A 13,097-nucleotide genomic window follows, 5' to 3' on the forward strand; every position below is an offset into this window, starting at 1 on the left:
GTTCCCATTCCCTCCCACCATAATTCCCATTCCCTCTGACCCCATGGTTCCCATTTCCTCTCACTACATCATTCCCATTAAATTCCACAATTCCCATTCCCGCCCACCACACACATGGATCCCATTCCCTCCGACCCCATGGTTCCCATTTCCGCTCACTACATCATTCCCATAAAATTCCACAGTTCCCATTCCTGCCCACCACACACATGGACCCCATTCCCTCTGACCCTATGGTTCCCATTTCCTCTCACTACGTCGTTCCCATTCCCACCCACCACACACGGTTCCCATTCCCTCCCACCATAATTCCCATTCCCTCCGACCCTATGGTTCCCATTTCCTCTCACTACATCATTCCCATTAAATGCTGCAGTCCCCATTCCCGCCCGCAACACACAGTTCCCATTCCCTCCGACCCCATGGATCCCATTTCCGCTCACTACATCATTCCCATTAAATTCCACAATTCCCATTCCCGCCCACCACACATATGGTTCCCATTCCTTCCCACCATAATTCCCATTCCCTCCGACCCTATGGTTCCCATTTCCTCTCACTACATCATTCCCATTAAATGCTGCAGTCCCCATTCCCGCCCGCAACACACAGTTCCCATTCCCTCCGACCCCATGGATCCCATTTCCTCTCACTACATCATTCCCATTAAATGCTGCAGTCCCCATTCCCGCCCACAACACACAGTTCCCATTCCCTCCCACCATAATTCCCATTCCCTCCGACCCCATGGTTCCCATTTCCGCTCACTACATCATTCCCATTAAATTCCACAATTCCCATTCCCGCCCACCACACACATGGTTCCCATTCCCTCCCACCATAATTCCCATTCCCTCCGACCCTATGGTTCCCATTTCCTCTCACTACATCATTCCCATTAAATGCTGCAGTCGCCATTCCCGCCCGCAACACACAGTTCCCATTCCCTCCCACCATAATTCCCATTCCCTCCAACTCCATGGTTCCCATTTCCGCTCACTACATCATTCCCATTAAATTCCAGAATTCCCATTCACGCCCACCACACACATGGACCCCATTCCCTCCGACCCCATGGTTCCCATTTCCTCTCACTACGTCATTCCCATTAAATTCCACAGTTCCCATTCCCGCCCACCACACACATGGTTCCCATTCCCTCCCACCATAATTCCCATTCCCTCCGACCCCATGGTTCCCATTTCCTCTCACTACATCATTCCCATTAAATGCTGCAGTCCCCATTCCCGCCTGCCACACACAGTTCCCATTACCTCCCACCATAATTCCCATTCCCTCCGACCCCATGGTTCCCATTTCCGCTCACTACATCATTCCCATTAAATTCCACAATTCCCATTCCCGCCCACCATACACATGGATCCCATTCCCTCCAACTCCATGGTTCCCATTTCCGCTCACTACTTCATTCCCATTAAATTCCACAATTCCCATTCCCGCCCACCACACACATGGACCCCATTCCCTCTGACCCCATGGTTCCCATTTCCGCTCACTACATCATTCCCATTAAATTCCACAATTCCCATTCCCGCCCACCACACACATGGTTCCCATTCCCTCCCACCATAATTCCCATTCCCTCTGACCCCATGGTTCCCATTTCCTCTCACTACATCATTCCCATTAAATGCTGCAGTCCCCATTCCCACCCACCACACACATGGTTCCCATTCCCTCCCACCATAATTCCCATTCCCTCCGACCCCATGGATCCCATTTCCTCTCACTACATCATTCCCATTAAATTCCACAGTTCCCATTCCCGCCCACCACACACATGGACCCCATTCCCTCCGACCCCATGGTTCCCATTTCCTCTCACTACATCATTCCCATTAAATGCTGCAGTCCCCATTCCCGCCCGCAACACACAGTTCCCATTCCCTCCCACCATAATTCCCATTCCCTCCGACCCTATGGTTCCCATTTCCTCTCACTACATCATTCCCATTAAATGCTGCAGTCCCCATTCCCGCCCGCAACACACATGGTTCCCATTCCCTCCCACCATAATTCCCATTCTCTCCGACCCCATGGTTCCCATTTCCGCTCACTACATCATTCCCATTAAATTCCACGATTCCCATTCCCGCCCACCACACACATGGACCCCATTCCCTCCCACCATAATTCCCATTCCCTCCGACCCTATGGTTCCCATTTCCTCTCACTACATCATTCCCATTAAATGCTGCAGTCCCCATTCCCGCCCACCACACACATGGACCCCATTCCCTCCGACCCCATGGTTCCCATTTCCTCTCACTACGTCATTCCCATTAAATTCCACAATTCCCATTCCCGCCCACCACACACATGGACCCCATTCCCTCCCACCATAATTCCCATTCCCTCCGACCCCATGGTTCCCATTTCCTCTCACTACGTCGTTCCCATTAAATTCCACAGTTCCCATTCCCTCCGACCAGATTTCCCATTCCTTCCCACATCATTCCCATTCTATGGTTCCCATTCCCTCCCACCACATGGTCCCCATTCCCTACATCACGTGCTCCAGTCCCAGGGGCACGTGGTTCAGGGCGGCGCGTGTCTAAGCGGGCGAGCCTGGCTCAGTCCATTAACCGCTCGGTGGAAGGGGGGGGGGGGGGGGTGGGTGGGGTTCAAGGCAACAATCCTTCTGAATCTCTCCGTACGTTCCAGCATTCATCTAAACTAAAACTTCAACCCTCAGAAACCATTAACCCCTACATCAGCACCTTAAAACGAGTTAGCCCCGTAACGCCCTGTGCCAATTTGTCTAAAGAGTGTGAAACCAGATCCCCCCCCCACTCTTTCTAAATAATGGAGTGGCCCTTCACCGCGTGACTGGCCCCGCGGGGGGGGGGGGGAAGGGGGCGGGGCGATAACCTTCCGCCATTTACTGACTTGGGCGTCTCGCAAATTCGATGCAGGTGCGATTGTGAAGCGATGGGGAGGGTTTGAGGCGGGAGGGCCGGGGCTTTGAGGTTCGGGGTTCGGGGTTCGGGGTCTGGGGTCTGGGAGTGAGGCGGCCCGGAGGCGTCGAATGAAAATAAGAGACCCCGGGGAGGGGGTGGGGCAGAGAGAGACCCCGGGGAGGGGGTGGGGGAGAGGGGGGCAGAGAGACCCCGGGGAGGGGGTGGGGGAGAGGGGGGGAGAGAGACACCGGGGTGGGGGTGGGGGAGGGGGGGGGGGTAGAGAGACCCCGGGGAGGGGGTGGGGGAGAGAGACACCGGGGTGGGGGTGGGGGAGAGAGACCCCGGGGAGGGGGTGGAGGAGGGGGGGGGGGTAGAGAGACCCCGGGGAGGGGGTGGGGGAGAGACCCCGGGGAGGGGGTGGGGGAGAGGGGGGCAGAGAGACCCCGGGGAGGGGGTGGGGGGGAGAGAGACCCCGGGGAGGGGGTGGGGGAGAGAGAGACCCCGGGGAGGGGGTGGGGGAGAGAGACCCCGGGGAGGGGGTGGGGGAGAGAGACCCCGGGGAGGGGGTGGGGGAGAGAGACCCCGGGGAGGGGGTGGGGGAGAGAGAGACCCCGGGGAGGGGGTGGGGGAGAGAGAGACCCCGGGGAGGGGGTGGGGGAGAGAGAGACCCCGGGGAGGGGGTGGGGGAGAGAGAGACCCCGGGGAGGGGGTGGGGGAGAGAGAGACCCCGGGGAGGGGGTGGGGGAGAGAGAGACCCCGGGGAGGGGGTGGGGGAGAGAGACTCCGGGGAGGGGGTGGGAGAGAGGGGGGGAGAGAGATCCCTGGGTGGTGGGGGGGGTGGAGAGGGGGGGAGAGAGACACCGGGGTGGTGGTGGGGGCGGGTGGAGAGGGGGGGAGAGAGACACCAGGGTGGGGGAGAGGTGGGAGAGAGACTCCGGGGAGGGGGTGGGAGAGAGGGGGGGAGAGAGATCCCTGGGTGGTGGGGGCGGGTGGAGAGGGGGGGAGAGAGACACCAGGGTGGGGGAGAGGTGGGAGAGAGACCCCGGGGAAGGAAGTGGGGGGGGGGGGGGAGAGCCCCGGGGGTGGGAGGAGGAAGAGAGAGACCTCGGGGAGGGGGAGAGAGACGAGGGGGGGTGGGGAGCTGGAGAGAGACAGAGTGAGGCTGGGGCCCAGAGGGGAGATAGAGCCGCATTCAGCGCGGGTGGGAGGGGAGACACATGCACAGAGGACCGAGGGAGACACGGGACCACGCTGAGGCCCAGCCACCTCCACCACACATTGGGATCAATAGCCCAATTTGGAAGGAGTGCCTATTTATTGTTTTTTGCTTTAATTAGCTCTGATTGGTGGGGGCAGGGGGATGAGGCTGTGTTTTTCCACTCACTCACTGACAGACAATGTCTGTTTTGTTCAGCAGGTGAGGGGGTTCCACTACTCGGGGACATCTTGGATTGTGGTAGGATGAATAGGAAGATGGGGATGGAGGTTGAAGAGCAGAATGGAGGGAGGAGTGGTGAATGGGGAGGGAGGGATAGAGAAGTAAAATGGAAGGTGGTTGGAGGGAGGAAGAAGAGAGGAATGGAGGAACGAGAGGGATGGAAGGGAAGTGGAGGATGGAGAGGAGATTGGGGGATGGAGAGGGAGAAATGGGAGAGAGGGATGGGTAGGGAGAAGAGAGGGAGGTGAGTGGTGAGGGGATAGAATAGGGAGGGGCAAGAAGGATGTGGGTAGGAGATGGAGGGTAATGGATAGGGAATGAGAAGGACGAAGGGAGAGGTTTGGGGAGGGGGAAGAATAATTGGAAGGATATTGAAGGTGATGTATGGAGGTGGAAGAAAGATTGAGGGAGGAGGGGAAGAAGCAAGGACAGATGAGGGAGAGTGGATAAATGGAGAGCAAAAGGAGCATAGAAAGGATAGTGTTATGGTTCATTTAACAATTTAAAAAATCTTTAAGAATATTATTTATTAAGTAAATGCCTTTTTTTAAAGTTCCAGTTTTATAATTGAAAAACGCTTTACATTTTATGAAATAAGTATTGAATTGATAGATTTTAAAGCGTGGTAGCTTGTTAATTTTGTTGTAAGTTTAATAAATGGGATGTTAATTGATTCAAACAGATGACAAAAAATTATTTGTCAATACATAACTTTTGCCGTTTCTTTTTATTTGTTCAGTCCATTTGGAATTTAGTTGTAATAATTAGCTATCTCATTTTATTTTCACTTGGCCCTTTTGTTATTTAAATTATACTTGTTTCGTCCAATTTAAATGTTTAGTTATTTTTGTTAATTCTCGGCATGTTGGCGCCAACATTAATTGTCCATCCTCAGAAATACACTCCATTTACGGTGATTTGATACAACCTGAGAAACTTAAGTCACTTTAGAGGGCAGTTAAGCGTTAACCACATTGGTGTGAGACTTGGGACGATGAATGGGCCAGATGGTCGCTTTCCTTCCCTATACACAGGACATCAGTGAACCAGTTAGATTTTTACAACAAGCTGAAGCTTTGTGGTCGCTTTTATTTTCTGATTTTATTTTAAAAAGCTGAATTTATTCTCAAACTGCCACAATTTGATTTGGACTTGCATTCTTGTGATTAACAGTGACCTGACAGTTGCTGCTGGCCTTGGTTTATTTTTCATTTCTTGCTTGCATTACTTATCCTTTGCTCTCTTTTATATTATCCTTCTCCCTCTTTCTCGCTCCCGATTTCCCTCTCTTCCCCCACTCCCAATGCCCTTCTCTTTGTCTACATTCCTTCCTCTCCATTTCCTTCTCAGTTTTCTTTCCTTGTCTCCCTAATGGAGATGATTCTTGACGAGGGATAATTCTATGGCTGACAGTCTGGGATACCTTGCCTGAGATGCCACTGTTAATGCTTGGTTCCTAACATCTTAATACTGCCCACATCTTTTATCCACACAGCTGCACTTTCTAGCCTGATCACTGGAAATCATGAGGGGATGCCAGGACTTTCTTTCCAAGGAAGAATGAAAATATCCAAAGAAGTTTTATTCTTGCTCAGTGGTCACACATGCACTTTACATTTGGGCTCTTCTGTTGCTCAAGTCTTTGACCTTTTTACGTGTCCATTGATATTATGGAAAACGTAAGCAGGATTGGCATTTTGAACGGAAATGGATCAACAGAAAACATGATGAGCAGATAGTACCACCAGGAGAGAGGAACAACAGCAAAATAATGAGTGAAACCTGGTAACTTAAGCATCAAGTTCAAGGTGATTTTATTTTCACAAGTGTGGTTTGGGGTTTCAGGCTTAATGATGCTGAAGATGAAGCATTGAGATGTCATGCTTTTAATTGGATAATTTTTAGGGAGTGGTGGAGATAGTAAAAGCTGCTGTGGTATAATATTTTTAAAATTAATAATGTGATTGAGATGAGGGTAAAAGACAGATGAAAAGACTCAGTCAAGATATGTCATGCAGGAGTTCTAATTGTTGGAGCTGAGCTTTTAATGGAGTGTGAAGTGCAGGATGTCCAGTTACTATTGCAACAACCTTGAATCTGAGATGAATTTTGGAACTTTCTGCCAAGTGACGAGCATTGAACGTTAAGACTTCATCTGATTTTGATGTTTGTATCCATGTTTGTGTGTGGAGCTGCGTTTTCCCGATGTGAAATAAAAGTACAGATCAGTTCTGACTGAAGTTCATTTTGCAGAGTTGTTAATGTTCATCCAAAACTAAGTGGGAACCATATCAAACATATTGAATTATGTGCCTAAACCTACCTTCTGCAATGCAAGCATATTTTTGTTGGTAGTGAGAATATTATTGAATATACTAATTTTGCTATTGGTAACGCTAGTGTTCCATTGTTGATGAGAATTTATTGAATTTTGGTTCACATTCATAGCTTTGTTTCAGTTTTTGGAAACTAATAATTATAACCATTAATTTAGAGAGAGAATGTTGTTTTGTTACTTTTGTTTTAAGAAGTGCCCATAATTTACACTGACTAACTGATACTCTAATTTTAAGCACTTTTAACCATAGTGGTATTTTTGTGGACTGTGCATGCATGGTTCTCATGCTCTCTACAGCACTTCTGACCATAAATGACTTGATCTCTGCCAACAGGTACAAAGATCTACTTTTGGCACATCTGTTCAAGGACCAGAGCTGCAATGCACAAAGAGCTTGAAGACTTGCAGCTCTTTGTCAAATAACATTTTCTTTTTCTGGCTGTTAAGCTTTGAAAGGTCGCTTTTACGTTCTTGGCAGCTGGGTTAAAGCAGCATTTCTAAATGCTACAAACAGTTAAGTCACATGTCTTCTCAGCAGGTGATTCGTGGTTCAGGGCTATTAAAGGAGAAAATGGGGAAAGAGGAAAAAGTTATAAATAATATCTAAAAGATTGCCCATTTTGAAAACTGTTGAAGATCCTTGTTATTTAAGAAGCTATATCACAAATGATTTAAAATCAGTAAAACTATGTTCAGACACTCCATAGGTGAAAGTCTCTGATCTGAAAAATAAGCATAAGAATTTCTAGAAACTAGAGAGAGTGCATCAGTATAACCATGTTCCATAATGGATCAACCCTAATTACCTGTCTCACCATATCCACCTAATCCAAAATCAAAATATGTCAAATTCGAACCAAATATGGGTCCTGTCACACTGATGATGGCACCCTATGCATTGCAGATAAAAGTAGCAAGTACAGCTGACTTCTTTTGCAATGCAAGGCCAGCTCAATTTACTAATTTTACCACAATCCCTGTGTAGATGAGTCTCAGGGAGTACACTAACAATGCGGGATAAGATATCTAGCAAGTCTTTCAAAGGCATGATGGGCCGAATGACCTTGTGACGTAAGATTCTATGATTTGTGAACTGATAACAGAAGTGATTGGCTGATTTTGTATCTTCACATCTTTCCCATGGTGAATATTGTGAAGCAGTGGAAGTATTTGTAGTCTGACAAGCTGCAACATTAATGTTCCTTCCATAACTATAATGACCTTTATATGAATTTGTTCTTTCGTTCTATGTGGCGGGAGGTTTTACTGGCTCCCACAGCCTGGATGATGAGGTCGGGATGACCCATACCCACTAATGCGAATATCCTTTCGAATCTCAAGTCAGAATTTAGAATCAGAGGACCAGCCTTCACTTGCCAGGAATATCTGGAGAGATGCTTCAAACCCTGTACATTCTGAGGTGGCGACACTGCCATTGAGCTAATGCTGGTCCAACCAAAAGTTGAAACGTTTATTCAATATGTTAACTACATGTGGCTATTTAGGAATCCAGATGTGGCTAATTGCATTTCTCATTAACCAGGAGGAGTGGGAGCTGAGCAAGAGAGAAGTGAGATAAAAGGCACAGCGGCAGAGCAGGCTGTGGCCCAAAGAAGCACAGACAGAAATTGGAAGAATGTCAGTGTCAGTGCAGAGAGGAAGGAGCAGCAGAACCCAAGGGAACTATGATCAGTGTAGAGGGTAAGTATTGAGGTGAGGATCTAAGGTTTAAAAAAACTAGGAATATTAGATCAGGTTTTAAATCTTTACTTTGTTTTTAAATCTTAAGTTACTACAAACTAAACTTTAGAAATGTATCATTGACCATCATTTGAGTTCTGAAGTCAAAGTTTAATTGTACCAAGGATCGGCATTGAGCCCCTTGCTCTCCCTAATAGTCATGGATGTTCAAACTAAGCAAGTGTGACAGGAAGTACCATTGTGAATGATGTTTGTAGATGACATTGAGCTGTATGGTAGGGATGATGAGAACATGACTGGAGAGAAACACTGGATAACAGGGGTAAGAAAATCAGTGAACCAAAGACCCAATATATGGACTGCCTGTTTGAATCCAGGGCGCATAATCAGAGTGAAGGTGTAAAAGATTATGGTTGAAGGTCTGGAGAAAGTGAGTAGCTCCAAGTACCTGGGGTTAGTGGTGTCAGAAGATGGAAGCATGGGAATGGAAATTAATCAATGGTTTACCTCTGGTTAGAGTAATCAGAAGTGCATTGGAATGTAGTAGAAAAGTACTGATAAAATTGAAAGGAACAATTTAGAAGACAGTCATGAGTCAATACAGTGCAGAAACTTGGGCATTATCAAGAAGCAAGGAATGACAAGAGGGTACTAATGAGACATGGATGTTCGGATGGGTTTGTGGAGTGACATGTAAGGACAGAATCAGGAACCAGTACTTCAGGCAGTCAGTGAAGATTGTGGAAGTATCGAAGAAAGTTGAGAAAAGATAAAAATGGTATTGTCATCTGTTGCGTGGAGAGAGAGGACATGTGGTGAGGCAAGTAGTAGAGATGGGACTGCCAGGAAGAAGGAGAAAAAAAGGGCCCAAGATCAGATAAAAGGATGGAGTGACTAGAGACTTAAATACAGTGGGACTGGAAGAAGAATGGTGACTGACAGGAGGAAATGGAAAGGGGTGATCAACCAGCGACCTCAAGTAAATTGGGAGAAGCTGATTGAAAATGTTTAGTTAATAATCCAATAAAGAGAGACATGGTAGGGCAACTGTTGTGGAATGCCCATCTGTTCCATGTGAGAACTCCAGGATGGTTCTTATGTCCTGGACATTCAGGAATTGTAGGCAGCTGGAGTCGCAATGGTGCATCTGGAGACTTGAGAGTTTTGAGAATCGTGCGTTTCTAGAGGTTGTCATCTCTCAGCTGATGAGTGTGCAAGCAGAGAAGGATTGGGTAACCATCAGTCAAGCAGGAATAGACAGGAGTCCTTTGAGTGTATCACGCTCTCCAACCAGTTTTCAGTTCTGAACACTTGTGAGAGTGATGGTTCCTTGGGCGAATGCAGCAAGAGCCAAGTTCTTGGCACCACGATTGCCTCAACTGTACAGTGGGGTGGCGGGGGTGGGGGGGTGGGGGGTGGGGGGGGGTGGTGGCTGTGTGTGGGGTGGGCGGCTGGGGGATGCAGATACAGGAAGAAGACTGGGAAAGCAATTGTGATTGGGGATTTGACAGGTGAACAGTCTGTGCTATAACAATTCTATGATTCTATTTAAAAATGAGTAGTAGACAATGTAATTGGGCATATGATCTCAGTACTCATTTGCAACGTGTATGCATATGTAATTTAAGCATTTTTGTATGTTTGTTGATAATTGGAAAAGCAGAGTGTGTATTTTTTGTTAATTGTTGCAAGTGCTCTACCTCCTTAATTCGTGGTGGATGTTTGTGGAGGAAATATACATGTACAAAATACATTTATTTGGATTGCAATTATACTCTGTTTTCTACTGAAGTTAGAACTTGTGACTAAAAGGTTTGGCTATAGCCACACCTGTGTTTACTGGGCTATTATTAGCTCTTGTAGATCATGAACCTGACATTGGCAGCTCAGGATTAGTAAAATATGCTACTTTGTGATCTTGCAATCAGTCACCTTTTACCTGAGCAGTATATGCTAATGAATGCCATATAATACCAAATATTACAGAAAGAGTTAATTATAAACTGAACCAGTTGCGCCTCTTATGTTCCTCTGCAAATGACCACGTAGAAGATTCAGGGTAAAGGTACTCTTGTCTAGCAAAATCTCCTTCTTAGGCAATCCCCCAGGGTCGAGGATGACTTGCTTCCACACTAAAAATGAGTTCTCAGATGACTGAAGAGTCCAATGTGTGACCTAGAGTCGCTGTCACAGGTGGGGCAGACGGTGGTAGGGGGAACGGATTGGTGGGGTGTCCGGGTTGCCACACACTCCTTTCGCTGTTGACCACTTGGCTTCAGCTAGTCCTTGGCGATGGGACTTGAGCTGTTAGCTGCTTCCTGGATGCTTTCCCTCCACTTCGGGCGGTCTTGGGCCAGGGATTCCCAGATGGCAGCGGGGATGCTGCACTTTTTCAAGGAGGCTTTGAGGGTGTCCTTGAAGCGTTCCCTCTGCTCTTTTAGGGCTCGCTTGCCATGTCAAAGCTCCGAGTAGAGCGCTTGTTTCGGGAGTCTCGTGTCAGCCATGTGGATGATGTGACCCGCCCAGTGGAGCTGATCGAGTGTGGTCAATGCTTCAATGCTGGGGATGTTGGCCTGAGTGAGAACACTGACGTTGGTGCGCCTATCCTGCCAGTGAATTTGCAGGATCTTGCGGAGACATGGTAGGGCAACTCTTGTGGAATGCCCATCTGTTCCATGTGAGAACTCCAGGATGGTTCTTGTGTCCTGGACATTTAGGAATTGTAGGCAGTTGAAGTCACCATGGTGCATCTGGAGACTCAGAGTTTTGAGGTCGTACTTCTCCAGAGTTTTGAGGTGCCTGCTGTACACAGTCCACATCTCTGAGCCATATAGGAGGGTAGGTCGTCTGCATACTGTAGTTCAATGACAGAGAATGGGATGACCTTGGATCCGGCCTGCAGGCGGCGGAGGTTGAACAGGTTCCCGCTTCTCTTGTAGTTTAGCTACACTCCAGCGGGGAGCTTGCCGAGGGTGATGGAGCATTGTGGCAAGGTAGATTGAGAAGAGCGTCAGTGCGATGACACAGCCTTGATTGACCTCGGTCCAAATGTGGGTTGGGTCCCTGGTGGGTCGTTTGGTCAGGATCATGGCTTGCATGTCATCATGGAGCAGGGGGAGGATGGTGACAAACTTGGGGGCAGCCGAAAAGGAGGAGGATGCTCCATAATCCTTCGCAGTTGGCAGTGTTGGAGGCTTTTATGAGGTCAAAGAAGGCCATGTACAATGGTTGGTGCTGTACCTTACATTTCTCTTGCAGTTGACACGCAGAGAAGATCATGTCCGTTGCGCCCCTTCATGGGCGGAATCCGCATTGCGACTCTGGGAAGAGCTCTTCAGCCACAGGGAAAAGACGATTGAGGAGGATTCTTGAGATGACCTTCCCTGTGGCTGATAGCAGGCAGATTCTTGTATAGTTACCGTAAAAATATCTTAATAGTAATATCAGAAAAGAACTCTGATGTTTGTCTTGCACTTTACAAAGCTGTCATTTTGCTAATTTCTTTGAATATGTTCACTGTATCTGACGTCAGCTGATTAATAATATCAAAATGATAGATTCAGTGGTTTTTCAAAATTTAATAAATTCTAATCATTGGGGAACTTTTTTTAAAAAAACCTACTTGGGAAACAGGGTTTTCTACAATAAAAATAGTCCTACCTACTTATTCCTTATTAGATTAAGATTAGATGATAAATCTACAAGTCATTTAGGATTTATGGATGAATATCTCCACTGCCTCGTGGATACATCAGGAGAATTGAAGGCTAAGGGAGTAAACCTTGACAAAAAATATGGAGTGGCGCTCAAAGGCGGACTGTTGTCTAAATATGTCATCTTTCCAGCAACTCCTGCAACCAAGCTGTTGCCAAACGTAGTGCGCTGTATTCCTTTGGATTCAACTGGGTCAAGAGCAGGACCCTGATGATTAGGCAGCCAAGGGTCTGCATAAATTTTGCCCAGGCTAGCACCCTGGAAAGGACACTGCTGCAGAGCATTAACACAACACGGGGGAATGATAGAGAACAGGTGCTACTGGCTGGCTTCTGCAGGAGGAACCATCATGTCGCACTAGTCAACTGCCACCCACCTCAAGTCAGGCAGACCCCAGATAATAAAGCGTTGACCTGTCATGTTGGGTGCTTGGATCTTAAGAGTCTCTGCTCAAAAAGTGGACTGAATCCATCCCACCAAGCAAACGAAACAAACAAAAAGAAAGAAGATGCCAACTTTTCGATTAGCATTTGGAACATAAGGACCATGTACATGGGATTAGTAGATGACTTGCAGCTCTTTGATAACACCTGTAAGATGAGTGTCATTGACATGCAACTTGATAGGGAAGCCATGTCAATATTCAGCCTACAAGAGACAAGGCTTGCTGAGTAGATCACTGAAAGAAAAACTTTATATGTTCATCTGGCTGGGGAAGAGTTCAGAGGAAACACAGGAGCAGGGTGTAGGCTTTGCTGTTAAGTGTTACAAGGAGCTTGACACTGCTATCAGTAGAATCCCTAAGAACATCTTTACCTACTGGGTATTGGAAGCAAGAGTGAGTGTGGGCCATGAGGCATGGCCCTCCTACCTCGGACATTATGGCTTGGGAAACGTAAATGAAAAGTGACAGCGACTGGTTGAGCTTTGCTGCCATGAGCTTTGTGTAACTAACAGTTTCAGAACAAACCATGCACAGGGTGCC

General features: G+C 47.6%; 1 protein-coding gene across 1 annotated transcript in view; it reads left to right on the plus strand.

The window, feature by feature from the left end:
* Positions 1-2,867: 2,867 nt before the first annotated feature.
* Positions 2,868-13,097, plus strand: part of LOC121272576 (zinc finger protein 541-like) — a 67,393-nt gene continuing 57,163 nt past the window's right edge. The window contains exon 1 of the mRNA XM_041179225.1: positions 2,868-2,936. The gene's annotated coding sequence lies outside the window, so the exon portion shown is untranslated. The remainder of the gene's footprint in view (positions 2,937-13,097) is intronic.

Source organism: Carcharodon carcharias, chromosome 34, assembly GCF_017639515.1.
Source record: "Carcharodon carcharias isolate sCarCar2 chromosome 34, sCarCar2.pri, whole genome shotgun sequence".
Lineage (NCBI taxonomy): Eukaryota > Metazoa > Chordata > Chondrichthyes > Lamniformes > Lamnidae > Carcharodon > Carcharodon carcharias.